A 24,102-nucleotide genomic window follows, 5' to 3' on the forward strand; every position below is an offset into this window, starting at 1 on the left:
CGTCTGTACTTTTGCTGTCATCTCTACTTTGGCCTCCTGATGCGAAGAGCTGACTCACTGGAAAAGACCCTGATGCTGGGAAAGATTGAGGGCAAGAGGAGAAGGGGACGACAGAGGATGATGAGATGGTTTGATAGCATCATCGACTTGATGGACATGAGTTTGGGTGGACTCTGGGAGTTGGTGATGGACAGGGAGGCCTGGGGTGCTGCGGTTCATGGGGTCACAAAGAGTCAGACACGACTGAGCGACTGAACTGAGCTGAACTCTCTCCTCCACCAGATGTACAGAATGGTGTGGGCGCTTTAAAGGGTGGGAGCAATCCTTGTTCTTTCCACAGGAACTCGAACCTTCCAGCGGCTACAGGGATAGGTGCAACGGCCCATGAAAGCTGAGGCTTCCCCGGGGGCCACTTCTGGGTCCTCAGAAGGACAGGACACCTGAAGCAGCCTTGGAATTTCTCATCAGTACTGTCAGGCCCACTGAGAGCCCTGCTGACTTTTGCTCTTGCGGGCGTCTGCTTCTATGTAGGAGCAGGGTAGGCAGTGGTTCGGAAGATCTTGGGGTGGCAGCTCTGCCCTGAGAGATGGCTGGGAAGGATTTCTGTCTCCCCAAGTCTGCACCTGCAGAGACTATATGAAAGGGACAGAGAGAAAGTGGTTGGGAGGTTGAAAGACTGTGACTGGGAGAAACAGACTGTGACCTTCCTTGGGGGACAGAGCTGGGGACTGAGCCGGCATTGAGGGGGTTTCAGGAAGGGTGCCCCGCTGTCCCTGACTCTGTGTTGGCCTGGGTGCTTGTCGGCCTCGCTCCAGGGCTTTTGGAGCACAGCTGCCATTTGGTGGGCCTGGGCGGGAGTGGGGAAAGGGTGGGGGTGGGAAAGCGAATAAAAGCAGAGAGGGCTCTGCCCGCGGCGGAGGCCACCGCGCTGTGGGCCTGTGTGCGGCCCGCAGGCAGGAGGTGGCGCAGGCGAGACCCCAGGCCACGGCCAACGCGGGGCTGTGAGGGTGTCCCCGAAAGGCTTTCCCGCCTCTGGCCAAGAAGGAAGGAGGCTGCGCTGCCGCAGGGTGTCGGGGGGGGAAGAGGCGCCGGTGGCGGGGTGCCTTTCCCTGGGGAGCAAAAGCAACCAGCACCTCCTTCGAGCCGGAATCGAACCAGCGACCTAAGGATGACCACACGTGTCGGATCTACAGTCCTCCGCTCTACCAGCTGAGCTATCGAAGGGTGCGCGCCACCGAGCGGCCGGGGACCTTACTTTTTCCGGAAATGCCGCAACACCTCACTGGGACGCCCGAGGTGAGACTGACCGGGCTGGTCGGAAGCCCCTTTGAAGAGACCGGTGCGCTCACCGCCAGGGCGCCGGGTGAGGGTGCGAGGACCCGGCAATCCTGCGGGGTGCCTGCGGCCCGGGCGTGGTGGTGGCCGGCATCCGGGCGCCGAGTTTCAAGATGCCTCGTGTCCTCTCCGCCTTCCCTCTTTCTACAAGTGGGGACCGCGGCCTGAAAGCGGGGAGGAGGGCTAGGGGAGAGGCGTTGAGAAATGGATGGTGGGCGCGTGGGGTGCGGGAGGCCGGGTCGAGGAGAGGGGCACCGGGGAGCCGGCTGCCAAACGCCTAGCCAGCCACCTGGTGCTCTTTAAGTGCCGTCAGTTCAAACTACTCCTTTGGTCAAAATGGTATTATTTGCTGTGGCACATTGTGCCACCCTTCAAAGCCAGTAACATCTTGCCTGCATTCTGCAGGTTTCCTATGGATCTCCCTGCTTTCGCTCGGCCACCTTTCCAGCCAGAATGATGTTCTCTCCTTTGCTAGGGGAGTTGTGGAAGAGGGGTGGGGGTGGGGTGTGGAGGGTTTAGATGAAGCTGCCTCTCTTCTGGAAACTTCTGGTTCACTCAGACTTGAACCCTTACAAAGGTCTACACGACCCTCTCTCAGTTCTTGTCCCCACGCAGTCACCTCTCTCAGTCTCGGTGCCATTCATAAACTTTGTTCTGTACTCAGGACCTTCTTGCTGTTCTCCAGACACTGCTCTCACTGACCTTTTGCTAGGGATGCTCTTCCCAGACAGCCCTATGCCCATCCCCCTCCTCCCTCCAGTCTGCTCACATTGTCACCTTCTCCAGGGAGCCTCCCCTGACTACCGAAATCAACACAGCAACCTGCCTCCTTACAGCAGTTCCCCATCTCCTTTCCTTCCTCGTTTTTTTAATTTCTTCATAGCTGTTAGCATCTAACGTACTAATGAATTTGCCTACGGTGTCTATTGTCAGTTTTCTCCCACCTCCTCACCCCTTTCTCTAACTAAAATATGACGTCTAAACCATTTTGCCTTACACCTGAAACTAACACAACGTTGTAAACAACTATATTTCAATTAAAAACAATTTTTAAACGTCCTCTCTGAGTAAGTCCAACACCTAACACAGGCCCCTGTCATACTTTTTCTTTCTTTCTTTTTTTGTCCGCGCTATGCTGCATTTCAGTTCCCTGGCCAGGGTAACCCGTGCCCCCGCCGGCCCCCGCATTGGGCGCTCAGAGTCTTAACCACTGAACCGCCAGGAAGGTCGCTTGACCGCCCTTTGTTAGAGCATTCATTTAAAAGGGCTTGCAATTGTGAAGTTGGTTTTCTCTTAGTCCAAAGGGTCTCTCTTTGGGCTGGGAGCCATTCCTTTGAAGTGTAAGCAAGAAAGATAGGGCCTCTGTCTCCCACTTTCTGTGCGAGGACCCAACCTAACTTCAGTAACTGCCCACTGACAAACACGGCTGGCCTGCCTCTCTACTGACCAGTGGTGTGTCACTGCTGCCTCTTCTGAGCCCCCTCCCTCTCATCCTCCCTTTAAAACACCCCGCTCCCCTCGCCCATTCCGGAATGGAGCTGGTCAGCTCTGTCCCCTGCTGTCAGTATTCACGGAATAAAGTCTCTTTCACCACTTTCTCCGCGGTCTGCTGTGTTTCTCTTTGACCGAGTCAGATCGGAAAGGACCGAAGGACACCTGGGGGGCCGCCCAGTGTCTGCCCGTTGGGGCAGCAGGCGGGGGTGGGGGGTGGGATGCGGGGGCGGGGCCCAAGGGCAAGGGCTCCTGACCCCGAGCACCGCGCTCCGGGAGCCCCCGCCTGGTGCGGTGGAGGCGACCGCTCGCGCTCTCACCTGGTTTTCTCTCTGCAATAGGACCCCGGGCTTTCCTTCCAGCATCACTAGGATAGGCTACATATCCCGAAGCACTTTCGTCACTTTTACTTAAAAAGACACCGTGAAGAAACATTACCACGCTTTCCTATTAAGGCGGCTTTAGCGCTTAATGTAAACCGGCAAATAGGTCTTTCCTGAACTTTCCATGACTAGAAGATGAGTTCAGAGAGGAGAGGGCAAAAATGGGCTATTTTTCGCTGAAAGGAAGGAGAGACCAGACTCGAGCCCCGACCCACCCCCTCAACTGCGGGGCACCGCGAGCTCGCGTCTTCCCACGTCCCCCACGACTGGTCGCCGCTCGCCCGCGCGCTCCCCTCCCGAGACACCGGCGAGTCTCGGGTGGGGTTAGTAGGTCCCGCGCCCCCGCCTGGAAGAACATGACATCCGGGACATCTCGGCAGGGGGCGTGGCGTATGTAGATGAGCGGCGCGCAGAGGCTGCTGGTCCCGCTCCTCCCGGGCCTCGGTGTCCTGCGTGTGCACACGCGGAGGTTCCTGAGGTTGTTCCCCGGGTGGGCGAGGCCGGGCCGAGGGGCGCGCAGGGGCTGAGTGTGCGGGGGTGGTGCGAGGGAAGTGACCGTGCGTGCAGAGTGGGGCGAGCTCGAGCGTGTCGGGCGGTGGGTGGGCAGCAACTCATACTTACCTGGCAGGGGAGATACCATGATCACGAAGGTGGTTTTCCCAGGGCGAGGCTTATCCATTGCACTCCGGATGTGCTGACCCCTGCGATTTCCCCAAATGTGGGAAACTCGACTGCATAATTTGTGGTAGTGGGGGACTGCGTTCGCGCTTTCCCCTGATGCACATTGGTATGAATAGTAGATTTAACTGCTGATTGTCTACGTTGTGATAAGCTGAAAGTAAATGAGTTGTGTTTTGTTTAACTTATGTTGAAAAGGTAGGTCTAAGAACTGTAAGACAGTTTTACAAAATAGTTATTTATTTCTACAGTGAGTGATAAAGCATATCTGAATTTGATTATTTCAGATGTCTTAAGTCTTCCGATTCACTTGGTGTCATGTTAATTTCGTGTAATATTACTATGTACTTTGTTTCTTAACCCATTGAGCATAGTTTAAGCAACCTCATTTTTGTTCATTGAATCGATAATGTTTTGTAACTATCATTCTTCAGTTGCTTCCTTCTCTTGCTCTTAATCTTTTCCGGCATCAGGTTTTCTCAATGTATCAGGTGGACCAAGTTGAAGGTCCCACTTCCGCATCAGTCTTTCCAGTGAATATTCTGAATTGACTTTTTTTTCGGTTTGACTAGTTTGATCTCCTTGCACTCCAAGGGACTCTCAAGAATTTTCTCCATCACCACAGTTCGAAAGCATCAGTTCTTTGGTGCTTGATCTTTCTCGTTCATGGGGAAAAACATAGCTTTGACTATACAGACCTTTGTCAACAAAGTGATGTCTCTGCTTAATACACTGTCTATGTTTGTCATAGTTTTCCTTTCAAAGAGCAAATGTTTTAATTTTGTGGCTCCAGACACCATCTCCAGCGACTTGGGAGCCCAAGAAAATAAAATGTCACTGTTTCCACTTTTCCCTCATCTATTTGCCATGAAGTGATGGGACTGGATGACATGTGATCTTAGTTTTTTGAATGTTGGGTTTTACGTCAGCTTTTAGAGTTAACCTTTTATATGTAAGTCAAGTACTTACATTGACTGGAGCAAATATATATTTTTAAATGTATATGTAACAGTCATTTTGCTGTATAGCAGACAGAACACTGTACTCAAATTGTTTTCGTGTCAAATTTAACGCTTGAGGACATGGAATCAAGTTAGATTTATTTTGATATTATGAAAAGTGCTCTGCCAATAATCACCAATGACAGCTGTTCGACTTCAATACAAACCATTTCTGCGAGTGCAAAGTGGCATTGACTGGAAACATGTATCTGTAGGAAAGAATCATTACCTTTTCAGTGCAGCTCAGTTCCAATGTCAGTTATTCAGAAATTTTAAGTGTCAAGTGCTTGTGTAAATCACCCTTTGGTCTTCCTAAGGTACTTACTGGCTTCACATGGGAAATATGAATCCAACTGATTTTCTCTTTCACTTTGATAGCAAATAAGCAACCCAAGGTCAGGGTTTGAGCCTTCAAAAAGTGAGGCAGCTGCTTGCTACTGCAGCTTAAAAGCACACAAGTAGGCACTTCCAGGACACCGAAATCAAGAACTAAGAACCATACTATTAGGTTTATAGCCTAATCCTAACTTTTGACTTAAAATTCCATTAACACAACTTTGTTTTCATAACAAAATAAGTGAAATTTTCTTTTCTAAAAATTGGAATAACCAAAGTTGGGGGAAAATAGCTGATTTTTTTTTCAAAATCTTTTTTCTAGGGACCAAACCAGTGGATCTGGGGAATTCCCACGCAGTGCTTTGTCAGAAGTTTTGCCTCTGGAAAAGCTGAAACCTACCATCTAAGTACCTGACTGGTGGTGGTGGTGGTGTAGTCGCTCAGTCGTTTCCAACCCTTTGTGATTCTATGGACTGTAGCCCACCAGGCTCCTCTGTCCATGAGATTTCCCATGCAAGAATACTGGAGTGGGTTGCTATTTCCTTCTCCAGGGGATCTACCTGACCCAGGGATTGAAACCAGGTTTCCTGCATAGCAGGCAGGTTCTTTACTGCTAAGCCACCAGTGAAGTCCCTACCTGACTAGTACTTGTACCTGACCCCAAACTGTCTTTTCTTTTTTGGTACTAGATGCTTCACTGAAAAATTAGGTGACTCTTAGCTTGTAACACTTTGCAGCCTTCGATTGACAACATACCCTAAATATTTTACTTCTGTTTCACAGTACTACAGTTTGTCTAGTGAGGCCTTGTTTCTCTGTGAAGCAAGGAGCTAGAACAAAGCTGAGGTGTTGGTTTTCCAGTGTCCTTTAGGAGGCTGTCAGAAAATCATCTACAATTAAAGACTCTTCTGCTGGGACATAGTTCTGTAAGTTTTCCCATAAATTTGTTTTTTTCCTAGAGAAAATAGAAGAGTCCTGAAACCCTTGAGGAATCCTTTGCCATCAATATAGGACTCTGTGATTGAAAACAAAGACTCTGCCATTAGAGGGACAGAAAAATAACCAGAGCTCAGATCAATGACACAGATAAACCTCGCAGATGATGGTATGAAGTCAGGATAACTGCAGGGTTAGAAGCTTACAGGCCTTAACATTAATGGAATAACAAATTAATTTTTCTGAGATTGTGTATAAATCTACAAATTAGTCAATTATTTATCAAATTTACTTCTTTACAAGGTGGGCGCTGTTTTAAATTTTTCATTTTTCTGATTTTTTAAAAACTGGTTTATTCCTTCTATTGAATTCTTTTGCTAAACCTATTTAGTTATTTTTGGCTGTGTTGGGTCTGAGTTGCTGTGTGGGCTTTCTCTGGTTGCGGTGTGTGGGTTTCTCACTGTGGCGGCTTCTCTCATTTTGGAGCACAGGCTCTAGCACGCGGGCTTCAGTAGCTGCAGCCCAGGGACTGTCAGTAGTTGTGGCTCATGGGCTCTAGAGCACAGGCTCAGTAGTGGCGCACGGGCTTAGTTGCCCCACAGCATGTAGTATCTTCCCTGACCAGGGATGGAACCTGTGTCTCCTGTGTCTCCAGAGGCAGATCCTCTACCACTGAGCCATCAGGGAAGCCCCCTTTTAATTGAATTCTTGACAAAGGATATTGTTTTATACCTGACCATAGCTTATCCTTTTGGTAAATTATTGATTCTGATGGAACTGAATGTATAAACACGACAAGAAAATTTAAGTGTAACATAGTCCCTGCCCATACGGGCCCTCCCTAGTGTGTGATGTATATTATACATTAACCAGAACTCCTTAGAGGTGGAAATGCCTGCTGGACCATAAAGATCAATTTTTTTCTCCCTTTCTTCTGACAATAGCGATGTAACTTCTCAGAGGATTGGCATTCTTTCCCAGCTGTGTCAAAGGGTATGGTGGTGGCTTGCTGCTTGATTTGTACATGCTTACCTGAACTATGCATCTTTGGTGAACTTTATGTAAAATGTCAGTATCTTGTTTTGATGTATGACTAATTGTTCTGAAAAATATATGTGACTGTGCCTTGGACTTCTTTCTCAGAGCTTATCCTGGGTTATAATCCTCAATTTGACTAGAATAAAATTCTCTTTTTTCTCCTTAATTTGATAGGTAACTTTTGTTAATTGTTCTCTATCTCAAACTAAAACTGTCATTATTTGCTAAGGCCTACCTCCTTATGTGGATTGGTCTCTGGAGGGCTTTTCCAGTGCAGTGTGAGATAGTCACTCTTGGCCAACCGTCTCTTCTTTCAGGAGGTACATAGTTACCAAATTAATTAGGGGGTTTTTTCCTCCAAGGAGCTCCACCAACATGGCATCTATAGCACAGGACATGATAGCTTTTAATATGCACAGCAGGTCTCCCCAGTAGTTTAAAAGGAGAAAATAAGAATACATGTTTCTCAAGTCAGAGAACTTGTTCTATATGCAAACCATGGAGGAAAAGGAACAAGTAGAAAGGTGGCCCCAAAACCCAACAGTTTCTACTGAGCTATCACCAGATGGAAAGTAAAACACTTCCAAGAAATTGAAGAGTAGTTCAGTTCAGTTGCTCAGTCATGTCCGACTCTTTGCAACCCCGTGGACTGTAGCCTGCCAGGCTCCTCTGTCCATGGGATTTTCCAGGCAAGAATACTGGAGTGGGTTGCCATTTCTTCTCCAGGGGATCTTCCCAACCCAGGGATCGAACCCAAGTCTCCCTCATTACAGGCAGACGCTTTAATGTCTGCACCACCAGGGAAGCCCTGATGAGAGCAATGAAAAGTGAAAGTGAAGTTGCTCAGTCGTGTCCGACTCTTTGCGACCCCGTGGACTGTAGCCTACCAGGCTCCTCAGTCCACGGGATTTTCCAGGCATGAATACTGGAGTGGGTTGCCAGTTCCTTCTCCAGCGGATCTTTCTGACCTAGGGATTGAACCCGGGTCTCTCGAATTGTAGGCAGACACTTTACTGTCTGAGCTACCAGGGAAGCTGGTATATATATATATATATATATATATATATATATATATATATACACACACACACAGACATATTTCTTTTACCTTCAGTGCTAATAGTGATCCTGAGAATTTTAGAACCTGTGGCACCCCACTCCAGTACTCCTGCCTGGAAAATCCCATGGACGGAGGAGCCTGGTAGGTTGCAGTCCATGGGGTCACGAAGAGTCGGACACGACTGAGTGAGACTACACTTTCACTTTTCACTTTCATGCATTGGAGAAGGAAATGGCAACCCACTCCAGTGTTCTTGCCTGGAGAGTCCCAGGGACGGGGGAGCCTGGTGGGCTGCCGTCTATGGGGTCACACAGAGTCGGACACGACTGAAGTGACAGCAATAGCAAAAAAAATGTTACCCATGCTTACTTAATATGTTGATATTGAAGCAGGTGGTTCCTCTAGCTAGAATTTGAAAAGAGCAGAGGGCTAAAAAAGGGCTTTTTCTTTTTTCTTTTTTTGCCACACCACATGGCATGCAGAAGTCTCCCTAACAGGGATCAAACCCCTGCCCCCTGCACTGGAAGCATGGAGTCTTAACTACTGGACCACCAGGGAAGTCCTAAAAGGGAGATTTTTATATAACTCAGGGTCTTTATAACTTTTAATAACTCAGGGTCTTTTCTTACCTGACTGTTGTGAGACCACAAGATGTTTACCCAATTCAGTCAAGTCAAGAACCACCAATCCAACACTTGTCCTCGATGCCAGACCATTGAGAATACCATCTCCTGTCAAACCAGGGAATCCTCTCCACAAAGATAGAAAGAAAATATTTTTACTGAAAAACTACTAAACCACATTGCAATGTGCATCACAAGAAATGCACCAAATAGATTGCAAAGACAGGATATCATTCAGTTTGGGCTGCTGTAATAATACATCATGGAGCGCCAGGGAGGTTTGAATAATAGCAACATTTCCCAGTCTGAGGAGCTGTAAATCCAAGACCAAGATATTGGCAGCTTTGCTTTCTTATGAGGCCTCTCCTTGGCTTGAAGCTGTCCCTCACATCTGCAATTAAGGACATCAGTCATCTTGAATTAAGAGATCCACCTTTATGACCTTATTTCAATCTTAATTTACCTCCTTAAAGGCCCTATCTCCAAATGCAGTAACATGAGGGCTAGGGCCTCAACATATGAGTCTTGGGGCAGGGGGAATGACACAATTTACCCCATAACAATAAGAATGTTGCCTGTTATATAGGCAGGCAGATACAACTTATTACATATATGTCTTCAAGATCTTGTCCTCAATAGGAGGACTTGACAGCACCATTTGCTACACAGTTCATCCTAAATTCAACTGGTAATTGGAGTGGCCATCCGTGTGCCTTTATCCAAAAGGAAATAAAACTGTATCTCCATGGCAAGCAGGTCGTTACAACATGGAGCCAGCCACTTTAGCTAAATTCCCTGAGGTAGGGGAAGATGGGGCACTTCCTTAACGTTCACACTTAAAGAAGATGGCTTCAAAGGCCCACAACAAACATTCTTAGGTTGCAACACTGACAAAAGATTTATTTAGCTGTTAAAAACACTATGTATCTATATATCTCAAAAGGACAGATCAGGTATTTGCAAATTTTTTAAGAAATGGTGAGGACTTCCCTATTAGTCCAGGGGCTAAAATTCCACACTCCCAATTCAGGGGTCTGGGTTTCATCCTATTCAGGGAACTAGATCCCACACACTGCAACAAGGATCCCGCAAGCCAAAAACTAAGACTGGCACAGACAAAAACAAAACAAAAGAATAAACAGTTTGAGAAAGAGGAGTAAATATTGTTCCCTGTTTTGCACAGGGGAGTTTTTTGTTGTTGTTGCAAATTTAGTATTCATCTTCCATTACACATGTTACATGTCCCAGTGCCTATGGGGCTGAAGAGCCTGGGCCAGAACTTGCTTGGATGGTGAAGTGAGTGAAAGGCTCTCAGTTGTGTCCGACTTTTGGCAACCCCATGGACTATGAAGTCCATGGAAGTCTCCAGCCCAGAATACTGGAGTGGATAGCCTTTCCCTTTTCCAGGGGATCTTCCCAAGCCAAGGATCAAACCCAGGTCTCCCACATTTCGGGCAGATTCTTTACCAAGTGAGCTATCAGGGAAGCCAGGATGGGGAACGGCAACATTATCACTAGAGGAAAGGTCCACATCAGGATGGTAATTCCAAGTCTTACGATGGCAGTCTCCTATTTCTTCCGGAGCAGTCAGGAGACTCTCTATACAGCATCTATGAAAAACCTTAGCAAATGGCCAGGGTCTTGCCTGGTCTTCTGAATCCATCGAAAGCACAAGTCCCTTGTTTTGGAAGGGACTCATAAACAGGCCTTCGCTGTCATCACATGCCTACATCTTGAGAGTGGGGATAATGCTGTCCCAGCCCCTTCTGAAGGCCTAGAATTTGTCCACGGCTGTGTATTATATATTGTCTATGCGCCAACCATCCAGGACAATCTGATCACACGGACCACAGCCTCACTTAATGAAACTAAGTAAGCTATGCTGTGTGGGGGCACCCAAGACGGTCGGGTCATGGTAAAGAGGTCTGACAGAATGTGGTCCACTGGAGAAGGGAATAGCAAACCACTTCAGTATTCTTGCCTTGAGTAACCCCAAAAGTGAAGTGATGTCGCTCAGTCGTGCCCGACTCTTTGCGACCCCGTGGACTGTAGTTTATAACGTTCCCCTGTCCATGGAATTTTCAGGCAAGAGTACTGGAGTGGGTTGCCATTTCCTTCTCCAGGGGATCTTCCCGACCCAGGATCGAACTCGGGAGTCTCCCGCATTGCGGGCAGACGCTTTACCGTCTGAACCACCAGGGAAGCCCACCTCATGAACAGTATAAAAAAGCGACTTGCACAAGATAACAAACAAATCAACACTGTTAAAAAGCAGACGATCACAACCTAGTAAAGTATATGACAAAGAGAAAAACGTCAGACTAGCTAAACCTAAACCGTACGTATATTTCAGTTCAATTGCTCAGTCGTAGCTCCTTAAGACACCATAAATTGCAGCACATCACAAAACTAAACACTCTATCCTTTTCACTAAACTACCGGAATTCCACCAACACGGACATAGTCATTCAGCAACCCTATTTAACTCTTTTGTTTTCTATAGCTACTCTTCATTTTCCCCAACACGCACTTAGATCCTCTAAAACTACTAGTATATTAAAAAACTCAACGAAAGCCCTATAAAACTACAAACCCCACCCCCCTAAGGGAAAAAACAACTACAACCTGTTTTTAAAACCAAATAAACACTCAGGGGAAAGCGCGAACGCAGTCCCCCACTACCACAAATTATGCAGTCGAGTTTCCCACATTTGGGGAAATCGCAGGGGTCAGCACATCCGGAGTACAATGGATAAGCCTCACCCGGGGAAAAACCACCTTCGTGATCATGATATCTCCCCTGCCAGGTAAGTATGAACTGCTGCCCACCCACCGCCCGGCACGCTCGAGCTCGCCCCACTCTGCACGCACGGTCACTTCCCTCGCACCACCCCCGCACACTCAGCCCCTGCGCGCCCCTCGGCCCGGCCTCGCCCACCCAGGGAACAACCTCAGGAACCTCCGCGTGTGCACACGCAGGACACCGAGGCCCGGGAGGAGCGGGACCAGCAGCCTCTGCGCGCCGCTCATCTACATACGCCACGCCCCCTGCCGAGATGTCCCGGATGTCATGTTCTTCCAGGCGGGGGCGCGGGACCTACTAACCCCACCCGAGACTCGCCGGTGTCTCGGGAGGGGAGCGCGTGGGCGAGCGGCGACCAGTCGTGGGGGACGTGGGAAGACGCGAGCTCGCGGTGCCCCGCAGTTGAGGGGGTGGGTCGGGGCTCGAGTCTGGTCTCTCCTTCCTTTCAGCGAAAAATAGCCCATTTTTGCCCTCTCCTCTCTGAACTCATCTTCTAGTCATGGAAAGTTCAGGAAAGACCTATTTGCCGGTTTACATTAAGCGCTAAAGCCGCCTTAATAGGAAAGCGTGGTAATGTTTCTTCACGGTGTCTTTTTAAGTAAAAGTGACGAAAGTGCTTCGGGATATGTAGCCTATCCTAGTGATGCTGGAAGGAAAGCCCGGGGTCCTATTGCAGAGAGAAAACCAGGTGAGAGCGCGAGCGGTCGCCTCCACCGCACCAGGCGGGGGCTCCCGGAGCGCGGTGCTCGGGGTCAGGAGCCCTTGCCCTTGGGCCCCGCCCCCGCATCCCACCCCCCACCCCCGCCTGCCGCCCCAACGGGCAGACACTGGGCGGCCCCCCAGGTGTCCTTCGGTCCTTTCCGATCTGACTCGGTCAAAGAGAAACACAGCAGACCGCGGAGAAAGTGGTGAAAGAGACTTTATTCCGTGAATACTGACAGCAGGGGACAGAGCTGACCAGCTCCATTCCGGAATGGGCGAGGGGAGCGGGGTGTTTTAAAGGGAGGATGAGAGGGAGGGGGCTCAGAAGAGGCAGCAGTGACACACCACTGGTCAGTAGAGAGGCAGGCCAGCCGTGTTTGTCAGTGGGCAGTTACTGAAGTTAGGTTGGGTCCTCGCACAGAAAGTGGGAGACAGAGGCCCTATCTTTCTTGCTTACACTTCAAAGGAATGGCTCCCAGCCCAAAGAGAGACCCTTTGGACTAAGAGAAAACCAACTTCACAATTGCAAGCCCTTTTAAATGAATGCTCTAACAAAGGGCGGTCAAGCGACCTTCCTGGCGGTTCAGTGGTTAAGACTCTGAGCGCCCAATGCGGGGGCCGGCGGGGGCACGGGTTACCCTGGCCAGGGAACTGAAATGCAGCATAGCGCGGACAAAAAAAAGAAAGAAAGAAAAAGTATGACAGGGGCCTGTGTTAGGTGTTGGACTTACTCAGAGAGGACGTTTAAAAATTGTTTTTAATTGAAATATAGTTGTTTACAACGTTGTGTTAGTTTCAGGTGTAAGGCAAAATGGTTTAGACGTCATATTTTAGTTAGAAAGGGGTGAGGAGGTGGGAGAAAACTGACAATAGACACCGTAGGCAAATTCATTAGTACGTTAGATGCTAACAGCTATGAAGAAATTTAAAAAAACGAGGAAGGAAAGGAGATGGGGAACTGCTGTAAGGAGGCAGGTTGCTGTGTTGATTTCGGTAGTCAGGGGAGGCTCCCTGGAGAAGGTGACAATGTGAGCAGACTGGAGGGAGGAGGGGGACGGGCATAGGGCTGTCTGGGAAGAGCATCCCTAGCAAAAGGTCAGTGAGAGCAGTGTCTGGAGAACAGCAAGAAGGTCCTGAGTACAGAACAAAGTTTATGAATGGCACCGAGACTGAGAGAGGTGACTGCGTGGGGACAAGAACTGAGAGAGGGTCGTGTAGACCTTTGTAAGGGTTCAAGTCTGAGTGAACCAGAAGTTTCCAGAAGAGAGGCAGCTTCATCTAAACCCTCCACACCCCACCCCCACCCCTCTTCCACAACTCCCCTAGCAAAGGAGAGAACATCATTCTGGCTGGAAAGGTGGCCGAGCGAAAGCAGGGAGATCCATAGGAAACCTGCAGAATGCAGGCAAGATGATACTGGCTTTGAAGGGTGGCACAACGTGCCACAGCAAATAATACCATTTTGACCAAAGGAGTAGTTTGAACTGACGGCACTTAAAGAGCACCAGGTGGCTGGCTAGGCGTTTGGCAGCCGGCTCCCCGGTGCCCCTCTCCTCGACCCGGCCTCCCGCACCCCACGCGCCCACCATCCATTTCTCAACGCCTCTCCCCTAGCCCTCCTCCCCGCTTTCAGGCCGCGGTCCCCACTTGTAGAAAGAGGGAAGGCGGAGAGGACACGAGGCATCTTGAAACTCGGCGCCCGGATGCCGGCCACCACCACGCCCGGGCCGCAGGCACCCCGCAGGATTGCCGGGTCCTCGCACCCTCACCCGGCGCCCTGGCGGTGAGCGCACCGGTCTCTTCAAAGGGGCTTCCGACCAGCCCGGTCAGTCTCACCTCGGGCGTCCCAGTGAGGTGTTGCGGCATTTCCGGAAAAAGTAAGGTCCCCGGCCGCTTGGTGGCGCGCACCCTTCGATAGCTCAGCTGGTAGAGCGGAGGACTGTAGATCCGACACGTGTGGTCATCCTTAGGTCGCTGGTTCGATTCCGGCTCGAAGGAGGTGCTGGTTGCTTTTGCTCCCCAGTGCAAAGCAGAGGAGGTTCTCATCAGGTGGCTAAGTTTAGTGCTGGGTCCTTAAGGCTAAATTGGGAGAAAGGTTGAAGTGGAGAGAGCACCCAGAAGGAAATTGGCTGGACTGTCATCAGGAAGGAGCGGGACAGACTGGTTTGGGTGTGGGTACAAAGAACAGCAGGGAGTGGTACTTTCTCCCTCCCTTCCTGTGGGAGGGAAACTCCAGAGACTCTGCTTACAGTTGGAGTCCATTACAGAGGACTCTACACTTGAGCCTCCGCAGTACTTACCCCAGTTAGAGTACACAGTGTGTCTTTCTGCCTCTCCGCCCGGGATTAGCCTTGACTGCAGGCATCTGACTCCTCCGTATCCCTCCCCCCCCCCCCCCCCCCCCGCGCCCCAGGTCCCCCGACCTGAAGCCTCCACCTTCACTGCCTCCCACCACGTGGCCTACTTCGAAGCTTCTGCCAAACTGCGCCTCAACGTGGATGAGGCCTTCGAGCAGCTGGTGCGGGCCGACGGGTGAGCTGAGCCCCCTTCCCGTGATCCTCCTCCTGCCCTAAGCCCCTACTCCACCCAAACTCATCAGCCGATGGCACTGTGGCTCTCTGAAACCTAAGGGGCACCGGGCTGCCGTCCCCGACCCCTGAGAACACAAGCCCTCTTTTGGTTGCAGGAGGAGAAGGGGAAGACAGAGGATGAGATGGTTGGATGGCATCACCGGCTCAATGGACATGAGTTTGAGTAGGCTCCAGGAGTTGGTAATAGACAGGGAAGCCTGGCGTGCTGCAGTCCATGGGATGGCAAAGAGTCTGTCACTACTGAGCGCCTGAACTGAACTGAACTGCCTCTCAAACTGGAGACTGTGTTTCTGCTTTGTCTTCCTCTCCTGGCAAACTCCTGTGGTCACCCTCACCACCACCACCACCACCCTCCGGCCCTGTTGGTCTCAACCCTTCTAATCGTCCCACTGCTAATATGCGCGGACCTGCAGTCTTTGGAGTCTCCCTGGGCCTAAGGGGCTGTGCCACTGCAGTCTGACCAGTGCCCTTCCAGAAAGGTCCGTTGCTTTGTGGATGCAGAGACCCCAGCCTTGAATGATACCATCTGTAAAGACCAGCAGTTGGGGCCAAAAGAAAGAAACTTGGGCCTTTGTTGGATCTATTCCCGAAGGGATGTGGAGGTGTGCAATCCTTGGGGACCTGGATTTGGGGAAGTGGGAAGGGGTGTGGGTTTTGATGACCACATGGCCAACTATTCTGGTCTGGGTGTCACAGAGACTGGCAGGGGGCCTCTGAGGCACTGTCCCCTAACCTCAAAGGGGCAGAGGTGCCTGCTGCCTGGTCAGGGAGTGGCAACACACCGGGCTGAGGGAAGGTGGGCTAGCAATCTTGGGTGGTGGGCACACACCCAGTGGGATCTGAAATGTTTGTAGCGTCCAACCTGGACACCCGTGCCCTCTGCCCCTCCCTCTGGATTCCAGCCCTCTCTCCAGGAAGTCCACAGAACCTTGACCTCTTCCAGGAAGAAGCCCCCTATGCCCAGGAACTGGGGTAGGTGGGCGAAGAAGGGCAGCCAAGCCTGGATACCTACTGGCCTAGTTAAGCCTGGATGTGCTGATTGCTTTGAGCCTGATAGCCTTCCCCATCACTCCACAGGAAGCCTCGCTGCAACCCGAAGTCATGGTGGGCAGGAGGGCGAAGGGGCACATCAGCTTCCATGGGAGGTGAGGCTCTTAGGAGAGGAACATGCAAGCCTGGAAAAGTGAAGAAATGTACGGTGACTGATTTGGGGGCATATCAAGCGCATAGGAGCCAGTTTCAAAGGAGTCCCACTGCCAAATCAGGGTATGATAATAATGGAATATAATCCATTGAGTAGGTACAGAACTTACTAGCACTGACACACCAGTATTCATCAACAAGAGGACTCAGATTTTAGTCTCTATCATTCTCCAGCAAAAGGAACCAGGGCCAATAAAAGGAACCACTTAGCCACTTTTGGGGATATTTATCTTCCTTTGGGCGTTCTCTTGTACATGTAAAAAATCTGCCTTTTGGGGGGGCATGCACAGCTTTGGGGATCTTAGTTCTTTTATCAGGGATTGATGTCCCACCCCATCAGTGAAAGCCTGGAGCCCTAAACACGGGATCCCCAGGGAATTCCCTCCAGATTCGTTTTAAAAAAATTTATATATTAAACTAGTTGATTTACAATCTTGTGTTAATTTCAGGTGTACAGTTGAGATTCTTTTCCATTATAAATTATTATGATATTGAATATAGTTCAATTGCTATGTAGTATATTCTTGTTTTTTATATAGTGTTCTACCTATTAATCCCATACTCCTAGTTTATCCATGTTTTATCCTAGTTTATCCCCAGCTTTGTTTTTTGATTGTTTTCGTTTTGTAGACTTTTTTTTTTCCGGTTTCCAGACGCAAGTGATAGAAGACTCTTAAGAGTCCCTAGACTGCGAGATCAAACGAGTCGATCCTAAATGAAATCGACCCTGAATATTCGTTGGAGAGACTGATGCTGAAGCTTCAATACTTTGGCCACCTGATTCGAACAGCTGATGCTGGTAAAGACTGAAGGCAGGAGGAAAAGGGGTGACATACAGGACGATGATGAGATGGTTGGATTGCACCACCGACTCAATGAGCAAGGAGTTTGAACAACTCTGAGAAACAGTGAAGGACAGGTAAGCCTGGTTTGCTGCAGTCTAAGTGGTGGCAAAGTCGGGCATGACTGAAACAATAAATGACTTTATAAATACTGTGTGAGATATTATATGGGTCTTTTTCTGATCTTTAATACTATAAATGCCAAAGTTTGTTTTAAAACTTTTATCATCCAAACACGAACCCCTCTTTTCAAAAAAACCCCACAGTTGTTAGAAAAATGACAGGTGCTTGCAAAAGAAAAAAAACAGAAATGAGATAAAAATCAAAAACACGACTCAAAAAAGAATTCGTTGTAGCAACCAAAGAATCATAAGGCTTCAAGACACAAACTATACAACAGAACAAAAAACACTAGAAATAAACGAAGTCCAATAAACTCAAGCAGAAAGTCTCAAGAACACTGTAGTAAGTTAACTACCATAGCTAATCGACTTTACCTGTTCTTAGTAAACCAGAATATAAGGGGAAAGCGCGAACGCAGTCTCCCACTACCACAAATTATGCAGTCGAGTTTCCCACATTTGGGGAAATCGCAGGGGTCAGCACATCCGGAGTACAATGGATAAGCCTCACCCTGGGAAAACCACCTTCGTGATCATGGTATCTCCGCTGCCAGGTAAGTATGAGTTGCTGCCCACCCACCGCCCGACACGCTCGAGCTCGCCCCACTCTGCACGCACGGTCACTACCCTCGCACCACCTCCGCACACTCAGCCCCTGCTCATCCCTCGGCCCGGCCTCGCCCACCCGGGGAACAACCTCAGGAACCTCCGCGTGTGCACACGCAGGACACCGAGGCCCGGGAGGAGAGGGACCAGCTGCCTCTGCTCGCGGCTCATCTACATACGCCACGCCCCCTGCCGGGATGTCCCGGATGTCATGTTCTTCCAGGCGGGGGCGCGGGACCTACTAACCCCACCCGAGACTCGCCGGTGTCTCGTGAGGGGAGCGCGCGGGCGAGCGGCGACCGGTCTGGACCTGGAGTGGGAACCTGGGAAGACACGAGACCGCAGTGCCCCGCAGTTGAGGGGTGGGTCGGGACTCGGGTCTGGTCTCACCTTCCTTTCAGCAAGAAGAAAATATCAGCCCTTTTTTGCAGTTCCCTGTCTGAACTCATCTTCTAGTCATGGAAAGTTCAGGAAAGACCTATTTGCCGGTTTACATTAAGCGCTAAAGCCGCCTTAATAGGAAAGCGTGGTAATGTTTCTTCACGGTGTCTTTTTAAGTAAAAGTGACGAAAGTGCTTCGGGATATGTAGCCTATCCTAGTGATGCTGGAAGGAAAGCCCGGGGTCCTATTGCAGAGAGAAAACCAGGTGAGAGCGCGAGCGGTCGCCTCCACCGCACCAGGCGGGGGCTCCCGGAGCGCGGTGCTCGGGGTCAGGAGCCCTTGCCCTTGGGCCCCGCCCCCGCATCCCACCCCCCACCCCCGCCTGCCGCCCCAACGGGCAGACACTGGGCGGCCCCCCAGGTGTCCTTCGGTCCTTTCCGATCTGACTCGGTCAAAGAGAAACAGCAGACCGCAGAGAAAGTGGTGAAAGAGACTTTATTCCGTGAATACTGACAGCAGGGGACAGAGCTGACCAGCTCTATTCCGGAATGGCGAGGGGAGCGGAGCGTTTTAAAGGGAGGATGAGAGGGAGGGGGCTCAGAAGAGGCAGCAGTGACACACCACTGGTCAGTAGAGAGGCAGGCCAGCCGTGTTTGTCAGTGGGCAGTTACTGAAGTTAGGTTGGGTCCTCGCACAGAAAGTGGGAGACAGAGGCCCTATCCTTCTTGCTTACACTTCAAAGGAATGGCTCCCAGCCCAAAGAGAGACTCTTTGGACTAAGAGAAAACCAACTTCACAATTGCAAGCCCTTTTAAATGAATGCTCTAACAAATGGCAGTTAGGCGACCTTCCTGGCGGTTCAGTGGTTAAGACAGCTCTGTATGGCGGCAGGAGTTACCCTGACCAGGGAACTAGAAATGCAGCATACAGAAGCCAAAGGAAAGAAAGAAAAAACGGAGATCAGGGGCCTGTGTCAGGTGTTAGATTTTTTGAGACAGTATTATATATACTGTAGACTCTATTCGCATGTTATTAAAAAATATTGAGTATAGTCCTGTGTGCTATACAGTAGGTCCTCTTTGTTTATCTATTCTATATATAGTAGTGTGGATATGTTAATCCCCAATTCTGTCTTCTCCCCACCTTTCCCCTTTAGTAACGGTAAGTTTGTTTTCTATGTCTGGGATGAGACAGACATTTTAATGGGGGTGGAGGTCAAGGCAGGGACAGGACCTTATGCTGCTGAAAGCCAGGCTTGAGTCTGGTCAGGTCTCTTAGTGCAGGAAATGGTTTGGAGGGGTTGCGACCTGCTTTGAGCTCTATAGTTCTCAACTTAAATGCTCTATTTTGTGACTAAAGAAGATAATTCTCCACATCCCCCTGGGCAAACCTTGGCTCCTGGCCCCTTCTTTTATATCCTGATCTCTTTGACAGTACTGGGCACTTTTCCAGTCAACAACTATGTATTGAATGCCAGACATTGTTCAGGAATTTGGCAACAAAAAGGCCTCTTGGTATTCCTATTTTACTTAGAGAAAGGGGTGTGGGGTGGGAGAAAATTGACAAGAGACACAGTAGGTAAATTAATTAGGATGTTAAGAGCTATGAAAAAGAAAAAAAAAAGAAAAAAACCAAGGAGGAAAAGCTGATGGGAGTTGCTATAAGGAGGCAGGTTGCTGTGTTGATTTCGGTGGTCAGGGAAGGCTCCCTGGAGAAGGTGACAGTGTGAGCAGACTGGAGGGAGGAGGGGGCTAGTCATGGGGCTGTCTGGGAAGAGCATCCCTACTAGCAAAGGGTCAGCTAGAGCAGTGTTCAGGTGGGACTGGGTCTGGAGAATAGCAAGGAGGTCCTGAGTACAGAACAAAATTTAAGAGTGGTACAGAAACAGAGAGGTGACTGCGTGGGGACAAGAACTGAGGGTCTTGTAGACCTTTGTAAGGGTTCAAGTCTGAGTGAACCAGAAGTTTCCAGAAGAGAAGCAGCTTTATCTAAACCCTCCACACCGCACCCCCACCCCTCTTGCCCACACTCCCCTAGCAAAGGAGGGAAAATCACTCTGGCTGTAAAGGTGGCAGAGCGAAAGCAGGGAGATCCAGAGGAGACCTGCGGAATGCAGGCAAGATGATGCTGGCTTTGAAGGGTGGCACAAGGTGCCACAGCAAATAATACCATTTTGACCAAAGGAGTAGTTTGAACTGACGGCACTTAAGAGCACTTAAATGGCACTTAAACTCTCTCTTCAAAGGGGCTTCCGACCAGCCCGGTCAGTCTCACCTCGGGCGTCCCAGTGAGGTGTTGCGGCATTTCCGGAAAAAGTAAGGTCCCCGGCCGCTCGGTGGCGCGCACCCTTCGATAGCTCAGCTGGTAGAGCGGAGGACTGTAGATCCGACACGTGTGGTCATCCTTAGGTCGCTGGTTCGATTCCGGCTCGAAGGAGGTGCTGGTTGCTTTTGCTCCCCAGGGAAAGGCACCCCGCCACCGGCGCCTCTTCCCCGCCCGACACCCTGCGGCAGCGCAGCCTCCTTCCTTCTTGGCCAGAGGCGGGAAAGCCTTTCGGGGACACCCTCACAGCCCCGCGTTGGCCGTGGCCTGGGGTCTCGCTTGCACCGTCTCCAGCCCGTAGGGCACACACAGGCCCACAGCGCAGTAGCTGCGGCCGCGGGCCGAGCCCTCTCTGCTTTTATTCACTTTCCTACCGCCCCACCCCTCCCCCACTCCCGCCCAGGCCCACCAAATGGCAGCTGTGCTCCAAAAGCCCTGGAGCGAGGCCGACAAGCACCCAGGCCAACACAGAGTCAGGGACAGCGGGGCACCCTTCCTGAAACCCCCTCAATGCCGGCTCAGTCCCCAGCTCTGTCCCCCAAGGAAGGTCACAGTCTCTGTTTGTCCCAGTACAGCCTTTCAACCTCCCAACCTCTGTCTCTCCGACCCTGCAGGTCTCTGCAGGTGCAGACTCAGGGAGACAGAACACCTTCCTAACCATCTTAATCTATTTGTGGGGCAGAGCTACCACCCGGAGATCTTCAGAACCACTGCTAATGGAACATTAGTAAATGTGATGGAAACAGGAGACTGAAAAGTAGGTGCTCATCAGGACTTGCTCTTATTTGCTGTCCTGAGACCACCATGAGAAGACTGATTTAGCCTATTGGAGGATGAATTATGGGAGTGAAGATGAAATATGTCTGCTGAGGCCCTTAGACCAACCTGCCCCAACTGTCGGGCAAGTGACTGCAGCTGTATAAGTGAGCCTACATCAATGCCACAGAACTGCCCAGCTGAGCCCAACTGCAATTGATAACCCAAAGGATGGTGGGCAAATAACATGGTTGCTATTTTTTAAATTAATTAATCACTTTATTTATTTGCCTGAGTCAGGTCTTAGTGATCATTGCCTAGGCTTAGTTTCTCTGCAATTTTTAACCATGGGACCAGGGAAGTCACCCACATGGTTACTATTTTAAATTGCTAAGTTTTACAGTAATCTGTCACACAGCAGTAGATGACTGTTACACCACCCTAACCAAATAATGAATGTTAGCACCATCAATAACTGAACAAACTGGCTTCACATGCTTCCAGTGTGATGCCCACAGGAGAACACTGGATTAACTTGATAGGGCTATCATAATAAAGTACTACAATCTGGGTGGTTTGAAACAACATAAATTTATTCTTTCACAGTTACAGAAGTTAGAAATCCAAAATCAAGGTGTCAGCAGGACCATGCTCCCTCTGAGATTCTGGGTAGATTCTGTCCTTGCTTCTTCCTAGCTTCTAGAGGTGACAGTCAATCCATGACTTGCCGCTACAAGTCACTGCAAGAGCACCGCTACAAGACCACTGCAGTCTGTCCTTTGTCATTACATGGCATTATATATCTCTGTCCTTACACAGCATTTTCCTCTTATAAGGGCAATATTCTTACTGGATTAGGGCCCGCTTTACTGACCTTTTACAGAAAGAAAGCTGAGGGCCGAAGAATTGATGCTTTTGAACTGTGGTTTTGGAGAAAACTCTTGAGAGTCCCTTGGACAGCAAGGAGATCAAACCAGTCAATCCTAAAGGAAATCAGTCCTGAATATTCATTGGAAGGACTGATGCTGAAGCTGAAACTCCAATACTTTGGCCACCTGATTTGAAGAACTGACTCATTAGAAAAGACCTTGATGCTGGGCAAGATTGAAGGCAGGAGGAGAAGGGGACAACAGAGGCTGAGATGGTTGGATGGCATCACCAATTCGACGGACATGAGTTTGAGCAAGGTCTGGGAGTTGGTGATGGGCAAGGAAGCCTGGCCTGCTGCAGTCCATGGGGTCACAGAGTTGGACACAACTGAGTGACTGGACTGACTGACTGACCTTACCTTAATTATATGTACAAAGATTCTATTTCCAAATAAGATTGTGTTCATAGGCACCAGGGATTAGGATATCGAGGTGTGTTGCTTTTTTTTCCTGGTTGGGGGGTGGGGTGGGGCGGGACACAGACATAATTCAACCTGTAGACCAATACAGTATCATTTATGTTGTCTACCTGTCAAAAAAATACATACTTGAATGTAATTATGAGGACATACAGGACAATTTAAAAATCAAAGGATACTCTACGCAATAATAACTGGCCCGTAATTTTCAAAAATGCCTGCATAATGAAATTAAAAAGATAGGGCTGGGAGTTATATCAGATTAAAATAGGTTTAAAAGTCAGGATACATAATGTAACACGTGATTCTGAATTTCCCTTTGTTATAAAGGATTACTGGGAGAATTGAGCAAATGGAATAATGTCTATAGAATAAATAACATATCAATGTTAATTTCTTGATTTTTATCAAGAAACACTGGGGTTAGATAAGAAAATCCTCTATTTTTAGGAAATATTCACTAAGAAAGAAAACTTCCTGAGACAACCAATAATCAAAAAGGGTGCTTGGGACTTCCCACTTGGTCCAGTGGTTAAGACTCCGTACTTCCACTGCAGGGCGGCGCGGGCGCGCGATTCCATCCCTGTTGCGGGAACTAGCATTGCCCCCACCAGACATCGCGGCAAAAATAAGAAAAAGAAAAAAGGGTGCTATATAACACGTGTTCTAGGATCTTTGAGCAGTCAGGACCCCAGGAAGCCTTCCCTAATCTTAAAATCTCCAGTCATGCCTCTCGCCTCCTGATCGCACAACAGTTCGTTCAGTCGTTTTGCTCACGTTTGAGGAGGAGCCACTTGATTCCGAGAAATAATCTTCATATACCGAAGAGGAAAAGACAAATCTGGCAGTTGAAAGGGCAGCCTAGTCTTTCAAAACTAAAACGTGATATTTGCGTGCATTTGATTTTCAGGGACCATCCAACACCTCACCCAGCCCATACACATCTACCCCTTACAGGGACGCTTTGCCCTGATAGTGTTTTTCTTTCGCTGTTGCAAGATTAGATTACTACACAATCAGAAAGAAAGGTCATGGACGAGGACTAAATTTCATGCTAAATTTATGACGAAACTCTGCTCTTACTATTTAACGTCCGATTGACATTCTGTTGCGTGTCAATTTCAGTAAAAGTGAAACCAGACCCAAGCCGGGACCCACCCACCCACCGCCTCAACTGCGGGGCGCCGAACGCCGAGAGCTCGTCTTCCCTGGTCCCCTCTGCAGGTCCCGACTTGTCGCCACGCGCCATGCCCCACCTCCACTGGAGATATCGGCGCGTCTCGGGTGGGGTCAGTAGGCTCCGCGGTCCCCAAGGCGAAGCACGCCGGCGACACCCACTCAAGGGCGTGGCGTATGTAGATGAGCAGGCGCGCAGAGGTTGCTGGTCCCACTTCACCTGGGTCTGCGCGTCCTGCGTGTGGACACGCGGAGGCTTCTGGGGTTGGTCTACGGCTGAGCCAGGCCACGACGATAGGCGTGCAGGGGCTTGAGGGCCTGGAGTGTGCAGTCGGCTGAGTAAGTGACCGTGCGTGGAGAATGGAGCG

General features: G+C 49.6%; 1 long non-coding RNA gene and 6 other non-coding genes across 7 annotated transcripts in view; 4 read left to right on the forward strand and 3 right to left on the reverse strand.

Annotated features, from left to right (window-relative positions):
• Nucleotides 1-1,134: 1,134 nt before the first annotated feature.
• On the reverse strand, nucleotides 1,135-1,224 carry TRNAY-GUA (transfer RNA tyrosine (anticodon GUA)). The gene is given in 2 exon segments: nucleotides 1,135-1,170; nucleotides 1,188-1,224. It is a non-coding gene; the product is annotated as a tRNA-Tyr (tRNA).
• Nucleotides 1,225-3,822: 2,598 nt separating this feature from the next.
• LOC138423967 (U1 spliceosomal RNA) lies at nucleotides 3,823-3,986 on the forward strand. Its single transcript, XR_011250545.1, has one exon. It is a non-coding gene; the product is annotated as a U1 spliceosomal RNA (small nuclear RNA).
• Nucleotides 3,987-11,531: 7,545 nt separating this feature from the next.
• Nucleotides 11,532-11,696, reverse strand: LOC138424000 (U1 spliceosomal RNA). Its single transcript, XR_011250576.1, has one exon. It is a non-coding gene; the product is annotated as a U1 spliceosomal RNA (small nuclear RNA).
• A 2,598-nt stretch (nucleotides 11,697-14,294) lies between these two features.
• Nucleotides 14,295-14,384, forward strand: TRNAY-GUA (transfer RNA tyrosine (anticodon GUA)). The gene is given in 2 exon segments: nucleotides 14,295-14,331; nucleotides 14,349-14,384. It is a non-coding gene; the product is annotated as a tRNA-Tyr (tRNA).
• Nucleotides 14,385-17,542: 3,158 nt separating this feature from the next.
• On the reverse strand, nucleotides 17,543-17,706 carry LOC138423989 (U1 spliceosomal RNA). Its single transcript, XR_011250564.1, has one exon. It is a non-coding gene; the product is annotated as a U1 spliceosomal RNA (small nuclear RNA).
• A 2,772-nt stretch (nucleotides 17,707-20,478) lies between these two features.
• On the forward strand, nucleotides 20,479-20,568 carry TRNAY-GUA (transfer RNA tyrosine (anticodon GUA)). The gene is given in 2 exon segments: nucleotides 20,479-20,515; nucleotides 20,533-20,568. It is a non-coding gene; the product is annotated as a tRNA-Tyr (tRNA).
• A 3,359-nt stretch (nucleotides 20,569-23,927) lies between these two features.
• LOC138423134 (uncharacterized) overlaps nucleotides 23,928-24,102 on the forward strand; it is a 41,520-nt gene continuing 41,345 nt past the window's right edge. Inside the window, exon 1 of the long non-coding RNA XR_011250141.1 lies at nucleotides 23,928-24,073. This is a non-coding gene — a long non-coding RNA (uncharacterized lncRNA). The remainder of the gene's footprint in view (nucleotides 24,074-24,102) is intronic.

This window comes from Ovis canadensis, chromosome 18 (genome assembly GCF_042477335.2).
Source record: "Ovis canadensis isolate MfBH-ARS-UI-01 breed Bighorn chromosome 18, ARS-UI_OviCan_v2, whole genome shotgun sequence".
Lineage (NCBI taxonomy): Eukaryota > Metazoa > Chordata > Mammalia > Artiodactyla > Bovidae > Ovis > Ovis canadensis.